General features: G+C 40.1%; 1 protein-coding gene across 2 annotated transcripts in view; it reads left to right on the top strand.

Moving 5' to 3' along the window:
• Window positions 1–16,171, top strand: part of wasf1 (WASP family member 1) — a 64,390-nt gene that overhangs the window by 897 nt on the left and 47,322 nt on the right. The window lies entirely within an intron of this gene.

Raw genomic sequence — 16,171 nt, 5'->3', positions numbered from 1 at the left:
GTGAGTCTGAAGAATATCACACTAGTGAGAAAAGCAGAGAGCAAATATTTGCAATGCTCCCCAATTAACCCAACGTGGATAAACTAATAAATAAAAAGACGTAGAGTGTGTTTTATTTGTTAGCGAGCTTGTGGAGTGGGCAGTTTGCTACAGTGTGATGAAGGGAACCACGGACACCGGCAGTTAATTTTATAAGAATGCATTGATTTGCCTCTGCGAGGCAGAGGAGGAGGACAGGGGTTGGGGTCTATTCCAGCCAGCTTCGTTTGCAGTCATGGGGGGATGGTAAGCCTTCAGCCCAGTGAAAATCATGCTGTGTGAAATCCGAAACCTTCTTTGTACTACTTCAAGTGCAACAAGAAAAGTGGGCACGAGGGGCATCGTCGCTTTGTGACCGCTGTGCAGTGATCAGCTTTTATATGTAGTGACAGCACGAATATGTGCTTTGATACACAGGAGGCCGGCTAATATGGGCTTTGCACTTCATCAAAGTGAGCATATTTTTTCCACAGCCTGTCCAGTTGAGACAAACTAAGAGTTGGGTCTTTGGATGCTGCAGGTAACTATTGCCTGCTGAGTGGCCAGCAGCATATTTCATGGTTTGCCTCTTTTTAAAATGCAATAGTAAAGGTAAGAACAGCCTGTAGTGACAGTGTGGGTTCAGCTCTGTGGTCGATGATGAATTAATCACCTTTAGAAACATCAGCTGCAGAGCTATTGATAAAAATCCATGTATGCCACTGTGGATGCTGCTTCTGACAGTGGATTAGTGTGCCTCTAATGTGTTAAAATAACAAATACGGGAGCGAGGCAAACTAGGGTTTACATGTGATGTGCAGGAAATTAATAATTATTCCTTTTTCCCCCTAATAAATAGTGAGGTTAAAAAAAAGAAAGAAGCTATTTATCCTAGAAGGCTAGACATCTTGTCCAAATCAACAAATGCAGAGCTCTCTACACTCACATTGCCTTGGCTGTGATTCAGTGAAATGCATAAATAAGACTTAATTCCTTGATTTGATCAGAAGCTGCATTAATAATTAATGCAAATAGAGAAGATGTTGATGCACAGACTCTTTCCAGATGACCTTAAATATTTCCCTGTTATATCAAATTAGCCCACATCAAACACTTTTAATGCTTCTGGGAGATATATATATATATATATATATATATATATATATATATATATATATATATATATATATATATATATATATATATATATATATAACCATTAGTGAGATGCCTGGTAAATTTCTTGACACAAGCTTTATTTGTCAGTATCAGAAATATTTCTGCTCAGGGAAAAAATTTAGGGAAAAAAGACATTTGGCTACAATCAGTGAATACCCACCTAGCTCCACCTGAAAAAGACTTTATGGGCCAAGAAGATCTGTGATGGTCCTGTATGATGACTGGAGCAGAAGAGCTCAACTTCAAGAGAAATACTACTTTAGTCATGTTCTGGTCAACTGTATGTGACCGGAACTGAGGAAGAGTAAAATTTACAGTAGTGCAGTGAATGTCACCAAGACCGAACCCTTGCTCCAGATGAATGGATATCTTTTGAAAACATTAAAAAAAATCTGTAGGTTAAGAGCATATGGCAAAAACAAAATGGTCTGCGGGCCATTGCAGCTGTTAAATATATCAGCCTGCAGGAGTGGCCTCCAAACTATCACATGACTGAGAACTATAGCCTAGCTTTCATAAGCACTCAGAGGGATCATGCAGGGATCATTTGCCATATTGTTTGGATTCAGAGCTGACTTGAGGACATAATCCAGAGACTGTCCCCTAACCACCAGTCTGATTCAGCCTCAGTGGACATGTCCTAAAGGATGTCTGATGTGGTCCAGACAAGAGGCAGTAGTTCAGTTTGAGGCAACTTCTTTTTAAAGCAGGCGACTTTGTGACCTTTATGTTATATGCATGTCTTTTTTGGTCCTGAAAAACATCATGCCGAGGTGACAAATACACAGTTGAGGGCTCTGTTCACATTGGCGCTCTTTGATACATGAATATATACAAAAGTTTCTCAGTTTTGCTACAGGTGTCTCCTCAGAATAGAATCGAGCCTATTGCCATTTTATGTTACGCTGTTTGTGAACTTTTTGCTGTGATAGATGACATTTCATCAGAGTTTGCACTTCTCGTGCTTTTTTTATTTAAATGTTTCATAGGCCCTCATGACTGAACAGCCTCCTGTGGAGGCTTTTGGAAGTCTATTATTTGTTGACAGTGCTCTGATCCTCTGCCAGTCTTTGGCTTTCTCATGCTAGCAAGAAATCTCTTTCTCCTCTGCTGTCTTTTTTGGGGGGGTTTCTTTTTGGTCTTTCTCCTCAGAGGAGGAGAAGGGTGATAGGGGGACGCAGAATGACAGGGGTCATAAGGAAAGAGTGTGTAGAAAGAGAAAGGAGGGGAATAGATGAGAGTTAAGTGAGCGATGGGTGCCTGGCATGAGGAGGAGAGAGGAGGTGGTGGGAGGAAGGTGGGCTAGAGATTCTGGGAAAGGCAGAGAGAGCAAAAATGAATGCAAGTGTGTGCAATGTGTAATGCCAGCTTACGTGCCATTTAGTTGAGCTACAGGCAGCCCTCCTATCTCCCAGCTGTTAGGATCCTCCAGAGGGCCCGGCACACAGGAGCTATTGTTCTTCCTGGCCAGGCCCACAGCTCTATAATACTGCTTCTGTCTGCAGTGTGAACTGGTCTGACAGAGAGACACCAGTGCACGGTTAAGCCTCCCTGACTGGTGCTCCTTGTGTCTTACTACCACTGCCTCCACCACCGCCAAAGAGTTTACACCAACTGCCTCGCTGTATTTCTTTAACCATTTCTTTTAAACTTGCTTTTCTTTAGTAGGGGATGCTGTCCCCGTTCTCTCCTTTATTAATTTTTTGCTTTGCCTCCATGTCTTAATCCAGTCCTCAGTCAAACTCCAGGGATGGAAGTTGTCATAGTGTGCCTTAACTCAGAACTTACTGTTGTGCCTCATGGCAGATAACGTGTTGCTTTCTTTCAGTGATGCTACTCTGGAACAAAGGTAGAAAAAAAAATTTCAGAAAAAAATTACATTACTTGTATTGAGAAGAAAGGCTTAATATCTCCAAAGATATAAAAATCCAAAATTTTGATCACAGAGCACCATAACTTGATCTTTAGTCTTAAAAATCTGCTATACCATGTCTTTTATAAATCTTTTTCCTCATCTCTGGCATAGTAAGTAGCTCTCTGGCTTTTCTCTTTTATCTTCACACAAGGGAGGAGAGGGTGTTGACAGGCTCTCTGAGAGTTGACAAGGTAACTCTGAAAAAGACTTGCCTGATAGTGCCAGAGGGACAATCAACTGGACAAAAAGAAAGATATCCCAACTGAGTTTAAGGGTACCCCTTTCCCATCTGTAACGATCTTTTATCTGTCTTTCCGTAATCTAAAGCTGAATGGAACACGAGGCGTTATTCCCTTTAGTTTATTTGCCTTCGTTATATCTATACAGCACGCTGTTGCTGCCACAGCTGCACAGTGTTTAAACACATGCAAGAGTTCTCTCATTCACTACATCACTTGAGGCTCTGATGAGTTTTAGAAAGGATTTGTCTTGAGTTGAGGCTGTATTTCATATCTGTCGGATGCAGCTTGAGGAATGGGAAGTGTATGTACGTGTTGTGTTAGCAGAGCTATGGTACAGAGCTGATTTAAAAAACAAACAAACAAGCAAGCAAATAAAAACATAAGGAAAAAAAGGTTGAAGGCTTGAAATTCTGGCTAAAAATATTTTGTCAACTTCCAGCTCATAGAACAAAAATCATGAGGTCTTTTCTGGGCTCACGTGCTGCAAATTTAATAAAGAATCCCCTTGGACTTGACATAATAGCCATGCATTTGGGAAATGGAGCACCATGGTGTCCCATGACTGACCTGGCTTATTCTGCCAGCTGAAAGCCAAAGTCGCTACACAATGGGGTAAACTGTGGACGGTTGAAGCCACTCCCCTGGTGTCAAGTGTATGTTTGGAAGGTAAATGTAGTCTGATCCCTTTCTCGGCACAATGTAGGCTTCATCTGCTTTAGGAGCAAACTGGATACATGGCTCTGCCTGGGAACTTTAGGCTCAGAGACTAACAGTGTTTGTATTTGTGCGTATATGATGTCCAGAGTTGGGGTTTTCTAGGTGTTTATAAGAATAAGATAAGAATAAGAATAACTTTATTTATCCCGAGGGAAATTCTTTTGTCATGTACATGCTCAAAGCAGCAGGAGAGACAGAGGAACAGATAAATAAGATATACAATATATACAATAAGAATTATATTGGCAAAGCAGTTAAATTGTAAGTTGCCTTTTCTTAATTTAGGTCACCATTTATTTTTTTTTTTTTTGCCCTGTTTGCTACCATTAGTCGATGCTGCTTTCTGACTTCAAAACGATCTCCTCAGCTGCACTTAGAGCATGTGCATATTTGAATGCATTTGAATATTCAAAGTTAGGCAAAATAGAGCCATAATGTGTCACACAGAATAAAAGTATAATCTCCTCCATTTTACCCGTCTTTCTCATTTTGAATACGTGTGTTCGTTTTCTGTCTTGATTTCAGCCATATCTTCAGTCTCCTATTTTTGCCCATTTCACTGATTGGTTCTTATTGAGCTGCAATGGCTGATGCCCTGGTCATCGTGATGATGATGTGCGATGATTGATGGAGGCTGAAAAATGGAAAGCAAAAGCACCTTTATCACAGCCACAGCTTGAATCTCTCTTGTCAAGACTTGGTATGTCTGTGTTCAATTACAGATGCACCGAATTTTCATCAGGATTTTCATAAGCACTCATTTTTCTTCTCTGTTTCTCTCCCTGTGGTGGAGCGGGAAAGACGTTAAAGGGTTACCATCAAGAATAACGAAGAAAATAAAAGATGCAGATGAGATTTTCTCTCGGGCACATTATGTTTTACACAATTTCTTTAGATCTAGTTCAGGATTATTGTTACCCTGAAGACTGCCATGCTTGTCATAAAGTGCTACTACTATAAAATATCTTAATATTATAAAATGTTATTGAAATAGTAGTCTTTAGAAGAGGAAAACAAAGCCATGGCTGATAAAAAAATGCAAAAATGGATGGAGGAAAATGGTGGGAAAAGAGGACACAAATGGAGCAGTAACCTTAGTGTACACCTTCAGTGTGTTTGTCCACTGTTTCACAGCAGGGGTGCCTGTGCACATAGACAACTGCTGCTTTCAATTAGAAGCCAATATTTGGCTGTTCATTTACAGCTCGCAGCAAGGATCCAGCTCTGCTTTGATTTGCATGAGGCCCAAGTACAAGGCTTGTCTGATTTGCACTGGATGGAAGCCCAGCAGAGGCTGTGAGTGTAAGCTGCTCTTCCCTCTCAGATGGGACGATCGGAAGTGGAGGCTCGCCTTTCCTTTTGTCTCTGATGGTTAGCAGCAAATGCCAAATTCAATTAAATCCTCTGCAAGAAACCTCCTATTCAGTAACCACTTCATCTTTTTTCTTTTTTTTTTTTAAATACATGCTTATCATAAAGCCATTCTGTCAGTCCTCCAGCACAAAAACTGCTCCAGAGCAGGGGTCAGATGGAGTTTAGGCATTTGTTACTGGCTGTAGGATAGGGCGTCAATGTGTGAAGGTTTTGCTTCAGTAGAATCCTATATGCTGTAATTTTCCTGTAAGATTCATTGCTGTGGCCGGAGGTAATATGGAGGTAGTTATTGATTGTGGTTATCTACTGTCAGGCCTCTCTAAAGTATAGTAAAATGTATCTGATATGATGCTGAATCAAAGTCATTCTAAACTGTCAAGCCATGGGAATGGTCTGAGATGCAGCAGTTGCTTACATAACAGTCTTTCATTTATAGACACATGCCCACAGCTAAGAGCGTGTCTAGGCTCACTGTTATGTAAGAAAGAGAAAACTCCTCTGTGTTCATATACATTAGAGATGATATGTCTTGAGATAACAGTTATGTTTCTAGACTGACATTGCCAGCATGGATTATTTATTAGTCGAACATCTAGAGCAATAGGTGGGGGATCAATGTGTGTGTTTTTTGCTTGTGCGAATAGTTGTGTATCACACCTGACATCACGCATGTCCTGGTGCATTTTTATTTATTTATTTTTAAACATTTAGTGCTGTTGAGTGGGCCACAAGATGGCCGATGTGTGAATGTGATTCATTGCCTCAGAGGTCAGAGTGTAGCCAGCCAGCCAGTGAGCTGTAACTGTGAACTGTCATCCGGTTGACATAGCCACTTACTACTCCGCTGTTTTTATGATGCAGGACACTGATGGCTGTGGTCTGCCCATTGCAGAATTAGTTTGAGCTGAGAACACAAAATGCAAATAGGACTGTGGCAAAAAGAATACTGATGACAGTTATTTCAGTCGGTACTTTAAGCTGAAACCTCTAATGTGTTCTAGTTCCACGCCATTAATATAGTGAACGACATAACAGATTGTGGTAGCTCAGTAAAAAACTGAAATTTCACCACGGCAGGAAATTCTGCTCTTTTCCTGCTGCAGAGAAATGTTAATTTTGTTTGTCGTGTTGCAACTGGATGGTTGACAGTTCCATTGCCGTCTAACTTTATCAGTACATTATGCATTTCTATTCAAAATTACTTGCTCTGTCGATTGCGTTTCCATTGCATACCAGTGTCAATAGAATACAGTCAACATGGCAGTCAGTAAATCTGTCATTTACACAGGTATAAAATAAGTTCTTAGAAGGTATTTGCATATTACACCTGAATCGCAACTCTGTTTTGTTATACCTTTATAAAAAAAACCCAGCGTAATTCTAGCAGACCACACCTCCCCATTACATGAATAAAGGCTCTTTGAAGACCTTAAAGGCTACCTTTTATCCCTTTCTATATTTTCTGTGATATGTATACTATTGCGATTATTTACATTTATATTTGGATTAAACATGGCCAAAGTTCCAAATAATAAAGCTAGAGCTTTCACACGTAAATGTGAACCGTAAGTGCACAATGAAAATAAAATGCACTCACTTTATCTTGTCATCTAGGGTGTAGATGCGGTGTACACCCCAGATGACAGGTGTTCAGGCTAGTGCACCAGTAGGATAAATAACATACATATATCTGGAAGGAGAATTTCAAATAGTCTGAAACAAACAGAAAAAAATACTCAGTAAGTCTGGCTCTGACTATGTGCCACAGATGCATTTTGTCAGATCGAAAACTTGGTTAGTGAAAAGTGGATGATACTGTTTTTGTTGGACCCTGAAATTTTACTCCCAAATTTAAAAGCATTTGCATGCCTTTATTCCAACCTAATAGTGCAAGGTGTAAATTCAAATTCAGTATGACAGTGGTCACATTTAAAAACTGTCACAGAAGCACACGAAACATCCGTGATAACCTGGGAAAGTTAGTTCTGTGAACGGTGGCATGTGGACTACAGTAATAATGGGGCTGTTGTTTTGCAGGCAAGGTTATTCAGTGCTTGTTTAGGTTCTAAAGCAATCCATAATGACAAGAGCCAAAAAAAAAGCAATTGCTGGGATGGTGGGTGATCACTTAAGGTGCTCTCTGAGTATTAAATTTGATGAAGATTTTCTGTCATAATCTGCACTCCCTTCTGAGCTGCAGATTATGACATATAGGAGATGGGTATTCACCAAAGGATGCTGTCTGTCTGTCTGTGTTTGCTTAATCAGCCTTATAGCTGGTTAAATGCCAGGCCAGTATTTGGATGAGCATGGCGTGAGCTGCCTGGAGGAAAGCCATCCTCCTCTATGTAAAGAGTAAAGAGGCAGCCCACATAGGTCCTTCCTGAAGTGTAGGATAAGGTCAAAGAACAATTTTACTTTAGTGTGTTTAGATATATAAATGCTAGCGGCATCTTGAGGCAGAAGTCTAGTTTGCGTAGCCTCAGGAGGACAGATGGGTGCTGACAGACAGACCTGGCCTCGGCACATGGACTGCTGGAAAGCTTTTTTTTCCCCCTAGTTTGTCTCGCCTTCTTCATTACAAGCTTCCTGCGTGCTTCCTGTCTCACTCACTCCTCTCATCCTCTGCCTCTCACATATATATTATATTCCTCTCTGTCGTGTCCTACTTTACATAAGCAGAAGCTGCACATTCACTGCTGACTGCTTTCAGTGAAGCTCACGATTGCCGGTTTTGTGGTCAACATTAAGTCGTAGTTGTGCATCAGCCATGTCCGAAGGATTGACCAGATTTAAAGTGAGTGCAAGGAAAGGTAGCATTACAGTTCAATAACAGAGAGGAAGCAGAAGGAACAAGGGCACACGTTGCCTAGAGCTTTATATACAATTTTCCCAATGCATAATGAATTAAAAAAAGAATATTTGCAGGGGTTTTTTTCCAGCGAATTGAGCTATTTAAAGCATGACTAGGTTAATTGCCTTCATTAGAACTTGCGTGTTTACTTGGTGAGTTGTTTCTGTTATTGTATTTAGCTGTTGCAAACACCTGACAGATACCATCCCACTTTCTATAGCAGTGACACCTGCAACAAGCAGGGGTGAATCAAATTTATTTCAAGGTTTTCATAACACAATTTTTCTGATTTAAAATGAAATAAAATGAGTTCCTATATAAGTTAAGCCATATTAATATTTGAAAATGTATTTAATTCAAGTTATCAAATGTAAAAGATAAGTTTATATAGTCAGTGTATTACTATCACGGTTTTATTCTAAAAGAGTAACTGGTTTCATTGCTTTCATTAACACTTACATGCTAACTTGGTGAGTTGTTGTATTTTGTTGTTGCAAATCTGTCACCCTTAGGTTTATCATGCATTGACAAGGTCAAAAATCTCATTTCCTGCTTTTTAAAAATTTTTTTTTTTTTTTATTTATTTATTTATTTTTTATATCAAAAAAGAGAGAGGAACCAGAGATGGTCACACCTTTTTTTTGTAGTTTATTTTTATTATAATAATAATAATAATAATAATAATTTCTTTTCTTTTTTTTTCTTTTTTTTCAATGTTCAGATTTTTTTTTTCTTGGAACTGAAACAGACAGCATGTTAGAGATCAATCAAGAAGCGGTTCTTGTAGAAATCCAGTTCATAGTAGTTCAATTCCTTTTAATCGTTAGCCTGCCTGTCTATTGATCCCGCTTATCAGTTCTTGCACTCTCACTATAATCAGCTGATTTCAGTTCGCAAGTCAGAAGAGGAAAATAGCGATGCAGAGCATCGTCTAGAGCATGGATATGCACATTTATGTTTATTGCACAAAAGGGCAAGATAAATGGTAAAGTGGTAAAGTAGACAACTGCATTCAGGATAGAAACGGCCGCATTATGCTGCTAACACAAGTTCGTTTTTTTGCAAGCATCTACTAGGTCGGCATGCTAATGCTAAGCTAGCCAAGAACCCAGAGTGAAAGCTTAGTGAATGCCAGACCCTTAAACAACAAATAGATGAGCAGTCAGGCTGTAGCCTGTCTTTCTACCTGTTCACGTTTCTAAAGCAGATTCAATGTGGCGATTTGCTTTTTTTGGTGCTCGTTTTCATCTTTGCTTTGTGCGGTTAGCTTTGTATTCTACCAGGAGAAAGATCTTCGAGATGTGTGTAGTCATTAGGGATTTGTGTTGATGTGTGGGTCTGCAGCCTCAGGTTTAAATGGCGATTATGAGATGGCGTGTTTCAGCTGTTTTAAAGAGTAACATGAAAGTAATTTAACAAGTACTATAACACATTACTTTTTCCCAGAAGTAGTTAAGTAACGTACTGCATTACCCTTAAGAGAAGTGTTTGGTGTAGTATGTGTATTGATGACTTTTTTGAGTAACAACTCTAACACTGATCACAACAAACAGGGGAAATACCTTAACAAACATGCAAACATTTGACCCACAGCATGGAATTAATTTGCATGAATATTATTTTCTTATTGCTGCTTAGCAACGGTGGTTATTCTCAAAACAGAGCCGGTGAGAGCCCAGTCTGGAATCAGTTGCCAGTGTTCTCGGCTCGTACTGGTGACTGGCCAGTCAGCCTCCCTGATCCTCTCTTTCATGCATGTGCAATATGGGCACAGCAGCGTAGGCAAATGCTCGCTCACACACTCACAGCCACATGTTAACATGTTAGCATGTGTTAGCATGTTCTTCACTGTAAAAAGGCACAAAATTTGCCAACGCTGTTGAGAGAGAGCATTAACTTGAATGTCTTATTATTCCTTGCAAATACCCACATTTTGCTTAGTTATAGAAAATGGAAGAAACTTGCTTTCCCGGGCTTTGATTTGGATCACAAATTATTAAAATACATTGGGGAGTTTAAAGAACCTTGTTCCTGAGTCTGAGCTTACTTGATTAATATATGTAGCACATACAATTACTGCAGGGGGCCTCTTTTCCTGAATATTTCCTGCATATCTGTTAAGGGGCGGAAGACACTTCTATGTTTGCAAAGTGAAGGGCTCTTATGTGTGGGAGGGAGAGATGGACTATGAGTTTAGCTTAGGAAGTGCTTATCTAGTAGCAGAGGGGCATCGAGAGCTCTGGGTTGTCGAATGATGCAGTGGTGACTGTGATTGACAAGGGCATGGTGTCTCAGATATCCTAACACACACACTCTCAGGGGTGCAGTGATGAGGAGGATGGCAGACAAGCCAAAGTTTGACCAACCGTGATAGATAACAAAGAATCGTGTGGGAGCAGAGATAACAGCTACTATAGATTATGTCTCTTTCTTATTCGTCTGTTACTTTTGCCTGTGTAGACACACACACACACACACACACACACACACACACACACACACACACACACACACACACACCCAAGCCTCACTTATTGCGGCTGAGGAGACTAGAGGCTTGAAATATGCCCACCGATAAGAAGAGGAAAAAAAAACAGAAGCAACCAGGTAGAGGGAATACGCAAGTCAGGGGCTTTCTACCTGTCGGAAGAATTGGATTTTGCTTCCCTTTCAAGACGTGCCGACTGGAGACGAGCAGAGAGCCTCACAATGCCTGGTGACAGCCAAAAGAAAGCGGGAGAAAAGGGACCAAGAGGTGCTTTGTCTCCCTCATCTTTGTACCATTGTCACCCGTATTGCTTTCTCTAGAGACAAGAAACTGGATTTTTTTTGTTTTTTTGATCTAATGATCAAATCTATATGGATGACTTGTGTGTGTATAAAGTAAAGTGTAAAGTGTGTTGTGTTAGTCCCCGAAGGGAAATTACTCCTCTGCATTTAACCCATTCACCCAGTGAAGCAGTGGGCAGCCACCAGTGCAGCGCCCGGGGAGCAGTGTGTAGGGGCGGTACCTTGCTCAGGGGTACCTCAGGGTAGCCGTTCAGTGGGGTCGAACCCCCGACCTTCCGATCATGGGGCAGACACTCTACCTACTGAGCTATCCCTGCCCTTGTGTGTGGATGCAGATGGAAAACAGGATTGTGTCTGTGGACCAGCATGCACACAAGTGCTCATATTCACTAAATATAGTGAACTGAATCATGCAGACACCTTAAGTAACAGTCTGCCATAATATAAAAATGTCTTCTCATTGCTTGGAAAAACTGCCTGGTAATCCTGGAGAATCCGCGTCTTTATCATTATTCAATGTAATGACAGAGTAAGTGAATGACCAAAGCCTTAATTGAGTCAAATCTTCTATAGTACTGTTAATACAAGCCTGTTAGACCACATTTTATAATTTGCTTTAGCTTCTTTTTTCTTTCTGTAGAGATTCATTCTTTCCTCCCACCCGGTTGTCTTCGATTTGCATGCAGAGAATGTTCATCTACCATTTTGACTTGCAGAGGGATTTTGAAATCGTCCAGGATTAAGTGTGTGCGTGTGCATAAGGTGGAGGAGGCCAGTGTGGTGGTCATGAGATATCAGGAGGCACAGGTCATAAAATGCCTGCAGCTGACCTGTTGACCCCTAATGAGCAAACTGTTTCTATATATGGAAAAGGGCCTAAAGGGCAGCGACTGGCCTCTGCCTGCTTGGCTGCTGTTGTAGGACCACCTATTACTATAATTTTTTTAGGTTTAAGATCTGTATTTGATACTGTAGTTTATAATATCCTTTTGTTTTACATCTGTTTAATGACTAGTTACACTTTCAAGGTGCTCAATTAGTGTTTGACCCAAGTCGTACTGACCCGTGTGGCTCTTTGCCTCTAGTTGTTTACACAAATGCAAGTCAGCAGTGAGAAATGTATTATGTTACAGTGCCAAGTCATTTCTTTCTAGTAAGCCAGTTACATTATATTTAAACACTGATTATTTATTTCTAAGTCACAATTAGACTGACAGTAGGGGTGGACTCAAAATTATATCAAGATATTTAAAGGAAATGTGCAATATTGATATTCATGATGCAATTTTTAAAAATGCTGATGTTAGGGCTGTTCGATATAACGATATATATCGGATGACGATAGAAAAACGTCTATCGTTTCATTTTACGCTATCGTTTGTTTCGTGGTGTCGCAAAATAAACTGTTTATGGCAATATTTTTTCATTATTTTGATATATTAATTTCCTAAAGTTCTCTCTTTCTCTTATATTTAATATAACCACACTACAGACGGACAAGCGCTTGTTTTTATGCGTTGTCGTTAGCAACAACGACGGTAAAACCACCTCGTGTCCGCTTGTTTATTTTCCACATAAACCTTTCACAATAAAGCTCAAGATCCTGTTGAGACTTTTCAAAATAAACTGAATCACGTGAAAGATGCGGAGTATTTACAGATGAGAAGCAAAAAAGAGCCGTCGGGTGCTAAAAAATAAACGTTAGCCTCAAACGTTAGAACAGGCTTTTCCCCGCAGCACGCTGTGTAATAAATACTCACAAAGAAAACAGCGGCCGTAACAACTTATGTCTAAAAATGTATCGTTTCATGCATCAGTTAAAACACTCGACTCCAGGTACGCGACGCCCAGCTGGAAACACTTCACACAAGTCGAGCTGCCCGAGATTCACAGAATTTACAGAAAATGTTACATTTTTGTGATTTTATATCGTTATCGGACGATAGATGTCTTAATATCGGGATATGAGATTTTGGTCATATCGCACAGCCCTAGCTGATGTTTTATCGGGGAATGCAGTTGTCAAGCAGAAGCATTTATTAGTGCAAGCAAAATGAAGTGCATTTTCCAGAGCTGTTGGAAAAGTGTGTTGCAAATTTGCGTAACAAACAACAGATCTCAGTTTGAGACTGGCAGGAGACACAGAGTTGTGTTGGGAAGGGCATCAATTCAGTTAATTTTGTTTATATAGTGCCAAATCAGTCACCTCAAGACCCTTTATTGTAAGGTAAAGACCCTACAATGATACAGAGAAAACCCCAACAATCAGATGACCCACTATGAGAACGCACTTGGTGACAGTGGGAAGGAAAAACTCCCTTTTAATGGGAAGAAAGCTCTGGAAGAACCAGGATCAGGAAGGAGCAGCTATCTGCTGCAACATGCCTGATCTCAGACATCCCTGGCTCATCTCATTGTGTGTGCTGGAGAACGTAAACACATGGGGTCGCAATGTCGTTGCTGTGACACTTTTATATCACATAAAAATCTGATATGATATGGCACAACACTAGTTGACCGTCCCTGGTTTTGGGAAGCTACAGTGTGAACAAAGAGGATGCAGCTCATGGCATGCTTGCTTGAGGATTATATCATTAGAAAATGTTATAGTTGGCTGAATCAGTTAGAGCTTGCTCAAATGAGCACTTGATATCACCCCAGTGGTCAGCCCTGCTGTTCTGTACCACTAGTGCCGCCTTAAGCCTCCTCACAGCAAGGGCACCTTCACTAACCATCATTGTCCTGGTCTCCAGGCGCCATACTCTCAGAATCATCTCTCATGCACGGATACAAACACTGACATTGCACACAGCCACAAGACAGCCTATGAGAGGTCTGCACAGCTGCTCTGGGCACTATCTGATCGGTCTAGTTTAGACCACAAATCTGCCTTGATTTCCCTCTTGCTTCTCTCATATAACCATTTCGCAATTCCTGCCAAATGCCACTGGGTTCGTTGAATGGTCTTGAATGGATGTTGCTGTTGTTGTATTCACAAACACATTGGTTCACAGTAGGTGTGCCTTGTGCGTGTATGTCTCAGGTTGTCTCAACATGTGAAATTTGCACAGGAAAAAAATTATGGAACTGGTTGTTTTGTTTGGTTTTTATTATGTAAATTAAAAAAAAATATTTGCATAAACTTTGGAAGATAAAGACTTTTTTTGGCCTTATTTAAACTTATCTCACTGTACTCAAGGCAGTGGTGCAGGAGGGACTGACTGAAATACACTTTGCCTCCGAGCTGTTTTACCAGACTTTAAAACCTCCTCTTGTCTTTTCAGTCTCAGGCCATGATGCATTCTTAGATGTAGATCAAAGGGAATTGACAGAAGAACAGTTCATCTATAGTGTGCTGAATTTGGACTTTTGCACCAGAGGTAGGTAGATAGAGGTGTGATGCAGTGATCAACATGAAAATATGAGCGCTTAAGGCGCAGGCGCAGCATAGCAGGGTGCCATATCTTGTGATTCATGTCACTTTATTTTCAGAATAAATGCTTCTGACATGTTCCCCCCTGGGGTATTTATTTCAGTCAAATGAATGTGAATTGGTATGTTGTACAGTACCGAATCACAATGCCTACTGTACTGCAATATATGAGAAAAATTGCAGTATCAATGAAATATTAGCTTCAACTCTCTAGTAGAAATCTTCTCTTATTTATCGTTCCTCTCTGCCCTAGAACACACAGGCCCTGTTGTGGACTCAGGGATTGATCTCAATGAGAAAAGATGATATCTCTCTCTCTCTCTCTCTCTCTCTCTCTCTCTCTCTCTCTCTCTCTCTCTCTCTCTCTCTCTCCCTCTCTCTCTCTCTCTCTCTCTCTCTCTCTCTCTCCTCTTCTCCCCCGATACCACCCACGCAGCTTTTTCTTTTTTCTGCCGCAAGCTTACCCTTTTTCTTTCCCTTTCAGCCCACCTCATATTCCCCCCTTTTTCTCTTTCTCTCTCTTTGTCTGGAGACCCTCTATTTCTGAACAGAGCTCAGAAAACTTTTTAAACTTGCAGAAGAAGTCATGGTTCTTCTGTGAAAGTCTGTCCAATTTTATTCATGAAGAAGATACCTTAAAAAGGGCACACAGCTATACATGAGTCTTGCGTGGTACCGTGTACAGTACTCTGCAAAGGTCTTGAGACATCCATTTTCCTAGGATAGCAGCAGTGAATTATTGAAACATGCGAAAACGTAAATGGATATACGGTATATAAGGCAAAAACAGTTTGAACAATTCTAATAAGCTTAAGAGTGAATATTTGGCATGACTACCATTATTCTTCAACTCAATTTGAACTCTCTTAAAGAAAATATAAGAAAGTTTGTCTAAGTATTCTTCAAGGCTTTCTCCAGGCTTCTTGAAGGACATTCAAAGATGATCGCACACTGCTTTAATAATGTTGAAGTCCAGGCTTTAGGAAGGGCAACTCATGGCATCATTGTCATGCTGAAAAATGAAGTTGTTGCCAGTCAGACACTTTGGCATTGTATGAATGATCAAAGAAGATCCTGTTTTGTTTTGTTTTTTGTTCAAAGTCCAAAGAAAAACTTTGAAAGACCCTCAAAGTCTAGAGAACTATTTCTCAAGACCAAATGAAAAAGTCTGCCTCCTTGGAAGCAACATACAAAGATAGGAGGTGCGGCTCAAGACTTTTGCACAATATTGTATCTGAAGAAACTGCGTCAGTCTTCTTTCACAAAGAATCTTCAAAACAAAACTATGAATGGTGAAGATGGAGTGAATATAATGACTTGGCATACATTAAAAAAAAAATATATATATAACAACATGACACAATGCACAAAAAAAATAAAGTTTTATTTGGTTTTATTTCTTAGAAAGCTAATGCATGACCTTTTAACTGGTTTTTCTAAAGAGATTTGGATTTGCCATTTGAGAGACAGTCTTGCTCTCCCATTCCATAAATTGTGCAGATGTCAAGGACGACGCTATAGCAGATATTACCATCAGTGAGTCATTTCATTGTCCGAAGCTGTGAAACATAAAAAGACTGTAAAAGAATATTAAAATGATGTGTTTAGTACAAGAAGAAGAGTTCAAGAAGTCACAAAAAGAATGAGAC

The sequence above is a fragment of the Oreochromis niloticus genome, linkage group LG15 (genome assembly GCF_001858045.2).
Source record: "Oreochromis niloticus isolate F11D_XX linkage group LG15, O_niloticus_UMD_NMBU, whole genome shotgun sequence".
Taxonomy (NCBI): domain Eukaryota; kingdom Metazoa; phylum Chordata; class Actinopteri; order Cichliformes; family Cichlidae; genus Oreochromis; species Oreochromis niloticus.
This window is presented reverse-complemented; position numbering and strand designations above follow the sequence as displayed.